Genomic DNA, 13,171 nt, shown 5'->3' on the forward strand with positions numbered 1-13,171 from the left:
CCCTCTTCCCCCTGTGCTTTCAAACTCTCTAGTCCTCACTCTCTGGCCTCTTTTGCATTCCTCCTGTTTGCCCCAATTGGTGGCCAAGCCTTCAGCTGCTCAGTGCTGAATCTATGGAATTTGCTCTCTAAACTCTTCTGACTCTCTATCTTCCTGTCTTTCTCTCTGACCCTCCTTAAAACCCACCTCTCTGACCAAGCTTTTGATCACCACTCCTAATGTCTTTGGTTATGTGTCAATGTATTTCTGATAATATCTCTGCGATGTGCCTTGGGGCGTTCTTCTGCAAAAAAGGCGCTAAAAAATCCATGATGTCGTTGTTTGTCACATTCCTATTTGCTCCACTAGATTAAAAACCATCATCACTATCTGCAATCAGATTGTCTTCTCTAACAGGTTTAGTAGCACATTGGTTGTGTTCCGAGACTGGTATTCTAGAAAATGCAAGTTCATATCCCACTATGACAGTTTGTGAATTTAAATTCAGTTTTTGCAAAAATAAAATAAAAAGTTGTTATCAGTAAAAGCGACCATGAAGCTGTCAGAATCCCATTAAAAACTCAACCGGTTCACTAATATCCTTCAGGAAAGGAAACTTGCTGTCCTTAGCTGGTCTGGTCTACATGTGAGTCCAGACCCACAGCAAATTAGTTGACTCTAAACTGCACTCTAACAGCAAGCCATTCACTTGCACCAAATATATCAGCTGTAGCACTTCTACATCTGGGTCAGACGGTTGTGGGTTCAATTTCTGCTCTAGAACCTGAGCACAAAAATCAAGGCTGACGCTTTAGTGGAGTCCTGACAGAGGCACCGTCTTTTGGATGAGATATTAAACCGAGGCCCCGTCTGGCACATCGGGTGGATGTAAAAGATCCCATGGCACTATTTCGAAGAAAAGTAGGGGAGTTATCCCTGGTTGCCAATATTTATTCCTCAATCAACATCACAAAGACAGGTTTTCTGGTCATTATCTCATTGCTGTTTGTGAGAGCTTGCGGTGTGCAAATTGGCTGCCAGGTTTCCTACATTATAGACTTCAAAAGTACTTCATTGGCTATAAGGTGCTTTGAAATGTCCTGTGGTCATGAAGGGCACTATATGAATGCAAGTCTTTTTTCAAACTCACTATAAAGAATGCAGTCCGGAGCAGGTGAAGAATGTAACTCAACTCCACCTTTCCAGGGCAGCTAAAGATTAACAATAAATACCAACCTTGCCTGCAATGCCCACATGCCTCCCAAAAAAATCCTGAAGGTCACAGGGGGTAATATTGATAATGGATCATACTTTATAACAGGCAAGGCACCCGTGATACATTTTGCCTGATTTTCAATGGAAATATGAATCAGGAGTGCTTCACAAAGTGCGGCTGATCCGATTACTGTCCACACGTATGGACAAAGTCAAATATGCCGACACCGATGTTGGGGGAAGAGAAGGGAACAAAAATGCTCAAATAAGGGTCTGTTTTAAAGGAGTTACTCGCAGATGTAAAGTCCAATGCTGGCGACAGTAAAGAGGGAGCAAGAGAAAGAAAGGAAGGAGGCAGAAAGAGGAAACCTGAGGTGGAGAAAGAAAGGAGGAAAAAGCTGGGATGGAGAGACTGAGAGAGAAGAGTTAAAGGATAGAGAAAGTGACAGAAAGATGAAAAAAGAAAGATTCAGAGTAAAAACAAAAAAGAGAAAACACGATGAGAGAGAGATGAGAAAATGATGCAGAGTAAAGCAGAAAAAAGGAAAAGGAAACAGACATGAAGCAATGGGAGGCAGAGGAAAGTAGCTGGGTGGTCTTCAAAGTTTAAAAGAGGCAGTGCCAAAACATGCCCCTGCCATTAATTCTCTGTGACCTAGCTGCCTGATATTTACTGTTCTGTTTATCCCCTCTTAAAGACACATGCAGAGCTGTAGATCTCTGTTTAACCATGAGCAGATGGAGGCCTCATACTTGATCACAAATAATTTTCCCCTCCACTAGCTCTGAAGAAAGCCTGGCACTTTGATAATGTCATCAGCACCATCCAATTATCCCCAGCGTCTGTCACAGGAGACAGTGGAAAGGGAGGCTGCGGCCAGGGACAGGCTTACACTTGACTTTAGCTTCTTCCCACATCTGTCCCTCAGGCTCTGATGAAATTCTCCCTGGCAAGTCCCATTTACCCAAATGTGGCGCGCTGCCCCACTGCTCCTTGCACTGTGCCACCACTCAGCTCCACGGCATTAATCATCCATTCACAGATAGAATGTCCCATCTGCTTGTCACTTAACTTGCCGATCGCACCAGTTGCCTCTGTTCAGTCACCCGGAAAATCGCTATTGTTTTCATGCAACAGTTTGGAACATCTTCTTATTGTGCAAGAGTCGTACAATCTCCTGTGCATATTCCATGCAGCAAAACATTAACTGTTTCGGACACAGCAACAGAAAATATCAGAAAACACACTGGGGAGAGAAAGCCGGGTTCACATTTCAGCCCTGGCCCTTCATCCAGCACTTGTGGAAAGACTTTTGTAAAATTCCCACTCACTGCCCTGTCCCGTCAGCCCAAAAGCTGGCAGTGTTCCAGTTACTGGCTCACATTTTTAAGAAAATTCAGCCGCCTGATTAAGGGTTTATAGGAACATAGGCCGTAATTTAATACTCCCTCCCGGGAGTGGGCTAAGAGGCAGCGGGTGGGGTGTATAAAATCGGGTGGGAGGCGGGGGGTGCTTTGCACATCACTTACCCACCCCATCTGCTATTTGACCAGCGGCAGGGGAGGTGGCAGGAGGCTCACCCACCCTTAGGCCAATTGAGGCCCTTAAGTGGCAATTAATTGCCACTTAAGGGCCTCTTCCCACCAACGCTGGTATTTTACCAGTGGCGGATGGGTACTTTGGCACCTGAGGAGGCCGCCATTGGTAAAATACCTGGCGGCCTGCTTGAGGGCTGGGAGGGAGCCCCTTCTGATCGGGCACCTTGTGCCCCACGGAGGGCCCCCTCAGCAGCACCGACTGCCCCTGCTAAAACAACCACCCTGCCCTACACCAACTTCTCCCACCTTGTCAGTCCCTGCTGATTGTCCCTGGTGAGGCTCGACCCCCACTTACCTTTCTGGTGGCTGACATCCATGGTCCTCTTCTTGCTGGATGCAGTCCCAGCAGTGGCCACCACACCTGATGGCTCTGCTGGGCCTGGAGAGCAGCTGGCCCTCTGATTGGTCGGCAGCTCTTGGAGGTGGAACTTCATGCCTCAGAGGGGTGAAAGCCCCAACTGCAGCCAATTAAGGGCCTGAGCCACATTAAATACCAGCGTGGCTTCCAGGGCAGGCGGAGGCGGGCTCACCCCCTGGTTTCCCAGACAGTGGGCGGGGCCACCACCTCATTGTTAAATTCTGGCCATAGGAACATCAGTACGTCATATAGCCTCTCGAGCCTCTTCCACCTTTCTGTGAGATCATGACTGAGCTGCTGCCTAACTCCACATACCTGCCTTTGCCCCATATCCCTTAATAACTTTGATTAATAAAAATCTCAGATTTAAAATTACTGATTGATCTAGCATCAATTGTCATCTGCGGAAGAGAGTTCTAAACTTCTGCCACCCTTTGCGTGTAGAAGCGTTTCGTAATTTCACTCCTGAAAGGTCTGGCTCTAACTTTCAGGCTATGCCCCCTAGTCCAAGACTCCCCAACCAGCAGAAATAGTTTCTCTCTATCTACCCTATCTGTTCCCTTAATATCTTCAAAACTTCAATCGAATCACCCTTAACCTTCTAAGTTCCAGGGAATACAACGCTAGTTTGTGTAATCTCTCCTCATAACTTAACCCTTGGAGTCCAGGCATCATCCTGGTAAATCTACACTGCACTCCCTCCAAGACCAATATATCCTTCCTAAGATATGGTGCACAGAACTGCTCACAGTACTCCACTTCTCCCCAACCCAAAACCGCCCAGCAAACCTCCTTTCTCTGCTGTGGCTTAGTGGGTAGTATTCTGGCCCCAGAGTCACAACTAACATCACTACAACAGATTATCTGGTCAATTCCACGTTACTGTTGATGTGAGCTTCCTGTGTGCAATTTTGACTGCCTTGTTTCCTACATTACAACAATGAAAATTTTGAAGGAGAGCAGGAGCTCTCCCTGCTGGCCTGGCCAATCTTTAACCCTCAACCAACATCTGTAAAGAAAACAGATAATCTAGTCATTATCACACTGCTGTTTATGGGACCTTGCTGTGCACAAATTGTTCTTTATTTAATTTGTTTGTAGGATGTGGGCATCACTATCAAGGCCAGCATTTGTTGCCCATCCCTAATTGTCCTTGAGAAGGTAGGTGATGGTGGGCTGGTTTCTTGAACCACTGTAAGTACACCCACAGTGCAGTTAGAAAGGGAGTTCCAGGATTTTGATCCAGTGACAGTGAAGGAACAGTGATACAGTTCCAAGTCAGGATGGTGTGTGACTTGGAGGGGAACTTGCGGGTGGTGGTGTTCCCATGCATCTGCTGTCCTTGTCCTTCTACATGGCAGAGGTTGCAGGTTTGGAAGGAGCCTTGGCAAGTTGCTGCAGTGCATCTTGTAAATGGTTCACACTGCTGCCATTGTGTGTCAGTGGTGGAGGGAGTGAATGTTGAAGGTGGTGGGTGGGGTGCTGATTAAGTGGGCTGCTTTGTCCTGAAAGGTCATAGAGAGATACAGTACCGAAACAGGCCCTACAAGTCCGTGCCAACCATCAACCACCCATTTATACTAATCCTACATTAATCCCATTTCCCTCTCACATCCCCACCTTCCCTCAATTCTCATACCACCTACCTACACTAGGGGCAATTTACAATGGCCAATTTACCTATCAACCTGCAAGTCTTTGGCATGTGGGAGGAAACCAGAACACACCCACACAGTTACAGGGAGAACTTGCAAACTCCACACAGACAGTACCCAGAACCGAACCCAGGTCGCTGGAGCTGTGAGGCTGCAGTGCTAACCACTGTGCCACTGTGTCAAGTTGATTGAGTGCTGTTGGAGCTGCACTCATCCAGGCAAGTGGAGAGTATTCCATCACACTCCTGACTTGTGCCTTGTAGATGGTGGACAGGCACTGGGGAGACAGGAGGTGAGTTACTCGCTGCAGAATTCCCAGTCTCTGACCTGCTCTTGTAGCCACAGTATTTATGTGGATACTCCAGTAAAGCTTCTGGTCAATGTAACCCCCAGGATGTTGATAGTGGGGGTAATGCCATTGAACATCTAGAGGAGATGGTTAGATTCTCTCCTGTTGGAGATGGTCATTGCCCGGTACTTGAGTGGCGCAACTATTACCTGCCACTTATCAACCCAAGCTTGAATGTTGTCCAGGTCTTGCTGCAACAGGTCATGGGCTGCTTCAGTATCTGAGGAGTCGCAAATGTTGCTGAACATTGTGCAATCATCAGCGAACATCCCCACTTCTGACCTTATGATCGAAGGAAGGTAATTGATGAAGCAGCTGAAGATGGTTGGGTCCAGGACACTACCCTGAGGAACTCCTGCAGTGATGTCCTGGGGCTGAGATGATTGACCTCCAAAAACCACAACCATCTTCCTTTGTGCTCTCCAACCAGTGGAGAGTTTTCCTCCTGATTCCTATTGACTTCACTTTTGCAAGGCTTCAACAACTCTCAGGAAGCTCGACAGCATCCAGGACAAGGCAGCCTGCTTGATCTGCACCCCATTCATAACCTTAAACATTCACTCCCTCCACCACTGATGCAAAGTGGCAGCAGTGTGTACCATCTACAAGATGCACTGCAGCAACCCACCAAGGCTCCTTTGACAGCACCTTCCAAACCTGTGACCTTTTCCATCTGGAAGGACAAGAGCAGCAGATGCATGGGAACACCACCACCTGCAAGTTCCCATCCAAGCCACACACCATCCTGACTCAGAACTATATTGCCATTCCTTCACTGTCCCTGGAACTCCTTCCCTAACAGCACTGTGGGTGTACCTACACCAGATTGCCTGCAGCGGTTCAAGAAGACAGCTCACCACCACCTTCTCAAGGGCAATCAGGGATAGGCAATAAATGCTGGCTGAGCAAGCATCTTCCACATTCCAAGAAATTTTTTTTTTTAAATGCCACATTCCGTCAAATGTTGCCTTGAAGTCAAGGGCAATCACTCTCACTTCAACTGTTGAATTCAGCTCTTTAGTGCACGGTTGGACCAAGGCTGGAACTGAGTGTCCCTGGCAGAACCCAAACTGAGTGTCAGTGAGCAGGTTATTGCTGAATAAGTGCCGCTTGGTAGTACTATCGACGACACCTTCCATCACTTTGCTGACGATCGAGAGTAGACTGATGGGGTGGTAATTGGCATATGTACTGTTTTTTATGGACTGGTCATAGCTGGACCAATTTCCCACATTGTCGGGTAGATGCCAGTGTTGAAGCTGGACTGGAACAGATTGGCTAGGTGCACAGCTAGTTCCAGAGCACAAGTCTTCAGTACTGCAGCCGGGATATTGTCAGGGCCCATAGCTGCCTCATTTCCTACATTACAACAATGACTCTTCAAAAGTATTTAATTGGCTGTGAAATGCTTTGGGACATCCTGAGATTGTGAAAGGTGCTGGAAAAATGCAAGTTCTTTCTTTATAATTGTTTCAGCAAGGCCTTGTTTGCCAGGCATTTCACTGCAAACATGGACATTGCATGCTCCACCTATCACAGATCAGTTCCAACACAAGGCTGACAATGCACTGACCTTTGCCCTCTCCCCTCCTCTTTCTCTTCTCCTATGTAACGTAGAGTACATCAAAATGAAGTAGCTGCTTTTAGTTTTAGTTTAGAGATACAGCACTGAAAAAGGCCCTTCGGCCCACTGAGTCTGTGCCGACCAACAACCACCCATTTATACTAAGCCTACAGTATTCCCATGTTCCCTACCACCTACCTATACTAGGGGCAATTTAGAATGGCCAATTTACCTATCACCTGCAAGTCTTTGGCTGTGGGAGGAAACCGGAGCACCTGGCGAAAACCCACGCGGTCACAGGGAGAACTTGCAAACTCCGCACAGGCAGTACCCAGAATTGAACCCGGGTCCCTGGAGCTGTGAGGCTGCGGTGCTAACCACTGCACCACTATGACAATTGGCTCCAATGCGAGGGGGGTGCTTTCAGCAAGGGTTCCTGCTCCTGATCACCATCCAGTGACACCATCCCCTCATCCCACCCCCACTGAAAAGTGCTTGCTTTGGGGGTTTCAGATTGAGAACAGGATTGGGCTATGATGCCCTACATGATGGAATAACCAAGTAACACTCAGTGCCAAGGCTCTGCATGATGTCTGGCCACTTGAGTGAGGGCTGCCAGTGCCATCGAATGGCTTATATAGCACCTTTCATGACCTCAGGACATCCCAAAGTGCTCTATAGCCAACAATGTACTTTTGAAGTGTAGTCACTGCTGTAATATAGGAAATGTGGTAGCCAATTTGAGCACAGCAAGGTCCCACAAACAACAATGTGATAATGACTAGATAATCGGTGTTTGTGATGATGACTGAGGGATAAGCATTGGTCAGGGCACGGAGGGGTTAAATCCCCTGCTCGCCTTTGAATGTTGGAGAGGGCAGACGGGGCCTCAGTTTAATGTCTCATCCGAAAGATGACACTGTAAAGCAATTGTCAGCCTAAACTTTGTGCTCAAATCTCCGGAGTTGATCTTGAACCCATTGCCTCAGAGGCTAGTGTGTAACCCATTGAGCCATAGCTGGCACCTGTAGGCAAATATTACTAGGGCAATTGACATGCCAAGTGCTGATCTCAGAAACATATTGTGGAGCAAAGAGCTGTCTCTAATTTCTCCAGTAGGTGACTAGTTCTGAGAGGACAATTTCTTCCTGCCTGTCTGACTCACTCACGTGGACAGATGGTGCTGCAGGCACTGGTAGGTAGCTGAATCCCAGCAAGCCTCCTTTGCAGAGACATGAATTCACAAAATTATTTTAAACATTGAAATTTATTTTGCAAAATGTAAGGATGAGAACAACACAGTGACTGCCTGTCACACTGTGAGTCAGTAAGACGCACAATCCTGCCCATGGCCCTCTGCACATAGAGCTCCCGATTCCCCTGGAGCAGGCGCTACAATGGCAGTGCTGAGAAGCAGCTGCTGTCAAGTGTTTCCTGGCATCTAGCTTCATAGAAGCTTTGACAAGGCATCAGGAATAGACTTTGTGGCAGTCTGTGCCTTTCAAAGATGCACTGCTGAGAACAAATGTGAAAAGAGAAGAGGAAAACACATACACACACGTGTACGTACAAAACCTGTACAGACAAAGAAACACACGCGCTAGCACACATGTATATAAACACACACCAGAAGCCTCCTGAAGTGTGAACACTCCCACTATCTCTTTCTGCAAAATTAGGGCCTCCACTACATTTTCAGGTTCAGTATCATCAAGCACTGCCATAAGCGGATCATATGTCCCCTACGATCTGGAGAAAGGCTTTACCGTCTAATGTCTAGTTATGTGATAGCATGAATAAGGGGCCATAACAATAAGACCCTTCATGTGTGTACTGGATACTATAATTTCAAGTTAATTCTGCTTTCTAATTGGAAAATGACTAGAAGGCACTCTAGCAAGATGAAGCACAATTATAAACTCTTCTTCTTCTTTGGCCTCCTTGTCTTGAGAGACAATGGGTAAGCGCCTGGAGGTGGTCAGTGGTTTGTGAAGCAGCGCTGGAGTGGCTATAAAGGCCAATTCTTGAGTGACAGACTCTTCCACAGGCGCTGCAGATAAAATTGGTTGTCGGGGGTGTTACACAGTTGGTTCTCTCCTTGCACTTCTGTCTTTTTTCCTGCCAACTGCCAAGTCTCTTCGACTCGCCATTCTTTAGCCCCGCCTTTATGGCTGTCCGCCAGCTCTGGCGATCGCTGGCAACTGACTCCCACGACTTGTGATCAATGTCACAGGACTTCATGTCGCGTGATAAACTAATTCTACATAAATGAACTGATAGCTTTTTCACGGGTAGCTTTATTTACACCCCATTGCTCCCTTTACGATCATAATAGTAGTTTATTCAATGTTCCCTATTGTTACCAGCAACAGTCACTTTACAAATCAACAGTCTCTGAACTGATTGGCACCAACCCTGAGAAAGAGAGCCCACGGTCGGGATTTTTCCCTCGGCGGATGGGAACCGTCCACCGACTGAAATGTTGGTGGCAAACCCGCTTCCACCTGGCCTGGAGATCCGACCTGCATCTTACGGTTCCCCGGCCTTTAATTATTCTGAGGCGGGGTTTCCACCCGCTTGAGGCAGTAAGTCCTGCCTAACAGAGCTGCTGGCCAATCAGTGGGGCAGCAGCTCTTAGTCCCAGCAGCGCCACTGGGGCGATCGGTTGGGTTCCGGTGAGGCAAGGGTGGTTGATTGGGGGGACAGGGGTGTTGGAGTGGTTGGGGGCAGTGGAGGTAGCCCTCCGTCGGGCACAGGGTGCCTGATCATGAGGGACCCCTCTGAGGCCATCAGAGAGCCACCTTCTTTTGTCAGGCAGCTTTTCTTGGGCCTGGGCCGCCTGACTAGCCAGGGTAAAATCACCCTGGTGGTGGGCGGAGGCCCTTAAGTGGCCTTTAAGTGGCCACTTAAGGGCCTTGATTGGCCTGGGGTGGGTGGGCTGTTTTCCGCTGCCGCTGCCCTGCGTAAAGTGGCGACGGAGGTGGGAGTGGGTCGGGAAGGGCCCCCCGAGCCTCCCGTTCCATTTTACACAACCCCCCTGTCACCTACCCACTCTTTGGGGGGGGGGGGGGGGTGTAAAATTCCGGCCCACGCTATCTCACTCTGACTGTCCCAGGATCAAACTTCCAGACTTGCTTTTCCAGAGAGGTGAACAAACAAAGCTGACCTCTCACCTCTCCCATTGCTCTTTGGGCCGAGGATTGGCTTGCCAAGCTGCCAATTAAATCCAAGAATGAGAGACCTCCCCTTGGCATCAATGCTATGGCAAGTGCATTGTTAAGCATCTTCCCACTCATCACCAGAAGTATTAGATGAAGATCATTCTAAGATGCAAACAGGTCTGGAATCTGCTCAATAGCCTCCCATCGTCTCAAAAGTGATATAGTACATCAGAATGCACATTTACTATCAGTTTTTACCTAAACTCAACAAGAAATAATAGTTTAAAGAGATTTAACACATAATATTTAAATAACATTGACACAATCAGCTGACCCATGAGAAGCGGGGCGGCACAGTGGTGCAGTGGTTAGCACCGCAGCCTCACAGCTCCAGCGACCCAGGTTCAATTCTGGGTAGTGCCTGTGTGGAGTTTGCAAGTTCTCCCTGTGTTTGCGTGGGTTTCCTCCAGGTGCTCCGGTTTCCTCCCACAAGCCAAAAGACTTGCAGGTTGATAGGTAAATTGGCCATTATAAATTGCCCCTAGTATAGGTAGGTGGTAGGGGAATATAGGGACAGGTGGGGATGTGGTAGGAATATGGAATTAGTGTAGGATTAGTATAAATGGGTGGTTGATGGTCGGCGCAGACTCGGTAGGCCGAAGGGTCTGTTTCAGTGCTGTATCTCTAAACTAAAAGCACTCTTTCTACATGCTTTTTGGGAGGCAGCAGGCGAATGTTAGGCAAGTCAGGAGGCACCACCAGCTGGCTGCATGTTAGTCATGACTCAACTGGTAGCATGCTCACTTATGAGTTGGGAGGTTTTGGGTTCAAATCCCACTCCAGAATCTTGAGTGCAAAATCAAAGCTGATGCACAATCACAGTACTGTGGCAATACTGCTTGAGCTCAAGCTCAGGATTTCTGAACTTAAAAGGCAGCTGCAGTCATTGCGGAACATCAGGGAAGATGAGAATTTCCTGGGTTGTACATTCCAGGAGATGGTCATGCCATAGACAGTAAGAGTTCCGGATAGTAAATAGGTGGTCATGAGGCAGCAAGTGCAGGAGTCTTTGGAGTCCGTGCCACTCTCAAACTGGGACTCAGCAGGGGAGATTGCTGGGAGTGACGACACCTTGAAGGACAGCAGTCCAGAACATGGCACCAATGGGCAGGAAACAGCAAAGAGCAGACATGCAGTTGATATAGGTGATTCCATAGGCATGGGGACTGACAGGCATTTTTATAATGTTGCTTCCCTAATGCCAGGGTAAAAGGCAGCATGGCGATGGTGCAGAATACTCTGCAGGGGGAAGGGAGTGAGCTTGAAGTTGTGGTACACATTGGTATTAATGATAGCAAGGGCAGGCATTGAGGTCCTATGGTCATATTTTCATGAGCTAGGGAGGAAGTTGAAAAGCTGGAACTTGAAGGTAGTAATTGCTGGATTACTAACAGTGCCATGGGCCAGCGAGAGTAGAAATAGGAAGGATCAAAGCATGGCTTGAGGCATGGTAGAGGAGGGAGAGCTTGGGACATTCAGACCAGCTCTGGGCCAGGAGGCACCTATTCAAAAGGAACTGGTTGCACCTCAATGGGACTGGGAGCAATGACCTCACAGGGAGGTTCACTAGTGTGGTTGAAGAGAGTTTACACTAAATTGGCACTGTATATAGAAGTAGAAAAAGAGGAATAAAGTGCATAAAATGAGAGTGTTAGATAGTGCTAGAGAAAGAAGTAGTGCCATATTAGATAGCAGCATACTAAGAAGGACTACAAGGAATACAAAGGCAGGTTTACAATACATGTATGTGAACGCACAAAGTGTGGTGAATAAGGTTGATGAGCTACAAAGACAAATAGCTATGTGGGAATATGATGTAGTGGCAGTAACGGAAGCATGAATTAAAAATGGTGAGGACTGGGCACTTAACATTCAAGGATATAAAGTGCTCAGAAAAGATAGGGAAGGAAAAAAGGGAGGTGGGGTGGCAGAACTGATTAAGGAAGACATTGTAGTGTTGAAAAGGGACGATGCCCTTGAGGGGACCAGGACAGAATCCATTTGGTTAAATTTGAAAAGCAAAAAAGGTATGATCATGTTACTGGGTGTATTCTATAGGCCTCCAAACAGTGAGAGAGAGAGACAGAGCAGCAAATCTGCAGGGAAGTCACAAAGATGTGCAAGAACTATAGAGTGGCGATTTTGGGATATATCAATTGGAGTAGTGTTAGAGTAAAGGGTAAGGAAGGGGATGAAAATGTTCTACCAGCATGTAGAAACAGGTAGTAAGAGGTGGATTGGGTCCTAATAGGAACAACGAGGGTGATATACGCGTAGAGGTACAGGTCGAGGCTAGAATACTAAAACAGTACTTTGTATTGGTGTTTACTCAGGAAGAAAAGATGCTGACAAAATATCAGTAGAAGCAGAGATGGTAGAGGTAATGGATGGGGTGAAAATTGAGAGACAGGAGGTAGTGAAGAGGCTGGCTAAGCTTAGAGTGGATAAGTCGCCTGGTCCTGATGGCTTGCATCCCAGGTTGCTAAAGGAAGTGTGGGCGGAGATAGTGGAGGGGCTTGCCATAATCTTTCAATCTTCCCTAGTTACGAGTAGGTGCCTGAGGATTGGAGAGTGGCAAATGTGACAACCTTATTCAAGGAAGGGCGTAAGGACAGTCAATTTAACATCAGTGGGTAAAGTTTTACAAACAATAATCAGGGGAAAAAATCAACTGGAACTTGGAGAGGTTTATGTTAATTAAGGATAGCCATCATAGATGTGTAAAATGCAGATCATGCTTGACTAATCTAATTGAATTTTTTGATGAAGTAACAGAGAAGGTTGATGATGAGAATGCAATGATGTTGTCTGTATGGATTTTAAGAAAGTGTTTGACAAAGTACCACATAAAAGGCAGGTTATCAAAATTGAGGCTCATGTCAGCTTGGATAAAAAAACTGGCTTAAGGACAGAAAACAGCAAGTCATAATAAATGCTTAATTTTAAGACTAGAGGATGGTAGACAGTGGTGTTCCCCAAGGGTCAGTGCTAGGGATCACTGGTTTTATATATATATATAAATGACTTAGATATTGGAATAAAGAGTGAATTTTCAAAATTTGCTGATGATACCAAACTTGGAGGAGTGGCAAACTGGGAGGATGATACAAATCAACTGAAACAGGACATAGGCTAGCAGAATGGGCAGACAAGTGGCAGATGGAATTTAATACAGAGAAGTGCGAGTGATGCATTTTGACAAAAGGGATAGGGAGAGGCAATATATACTTA

General features: G+C 46.9%; 1 protein-coding gene across 3 annotated transcripts in view; it reads right to left on the reverse strand.

Annotated features, from left to right (window-relative positions):
* Positions 1-13,171, reverse strand: part of qsox1 (quiescin Q6 sulfhydryl oxidase 1) — a 144,495-nt gene that overhangs the window by 63,595 nt on the left and 67,729 nt on the right. The window lies entirely within an intron of this gene.

This window comes from Heterodontus francisci, chromosome 8 (genome assembly GCF_036365525.1).
Source record: "Heterodontus francisci isolate sHetFra1 chromosome 8, sHetFra1.hap1, whole genome shotgun sequence".
Taxonomy (NCBI): Eukaryota; Metazoa; Chordata; class Chondrichthyes; order Heterodontiformes; family Heterodontidae; genus Heterodontus; species Heterodontus francisci.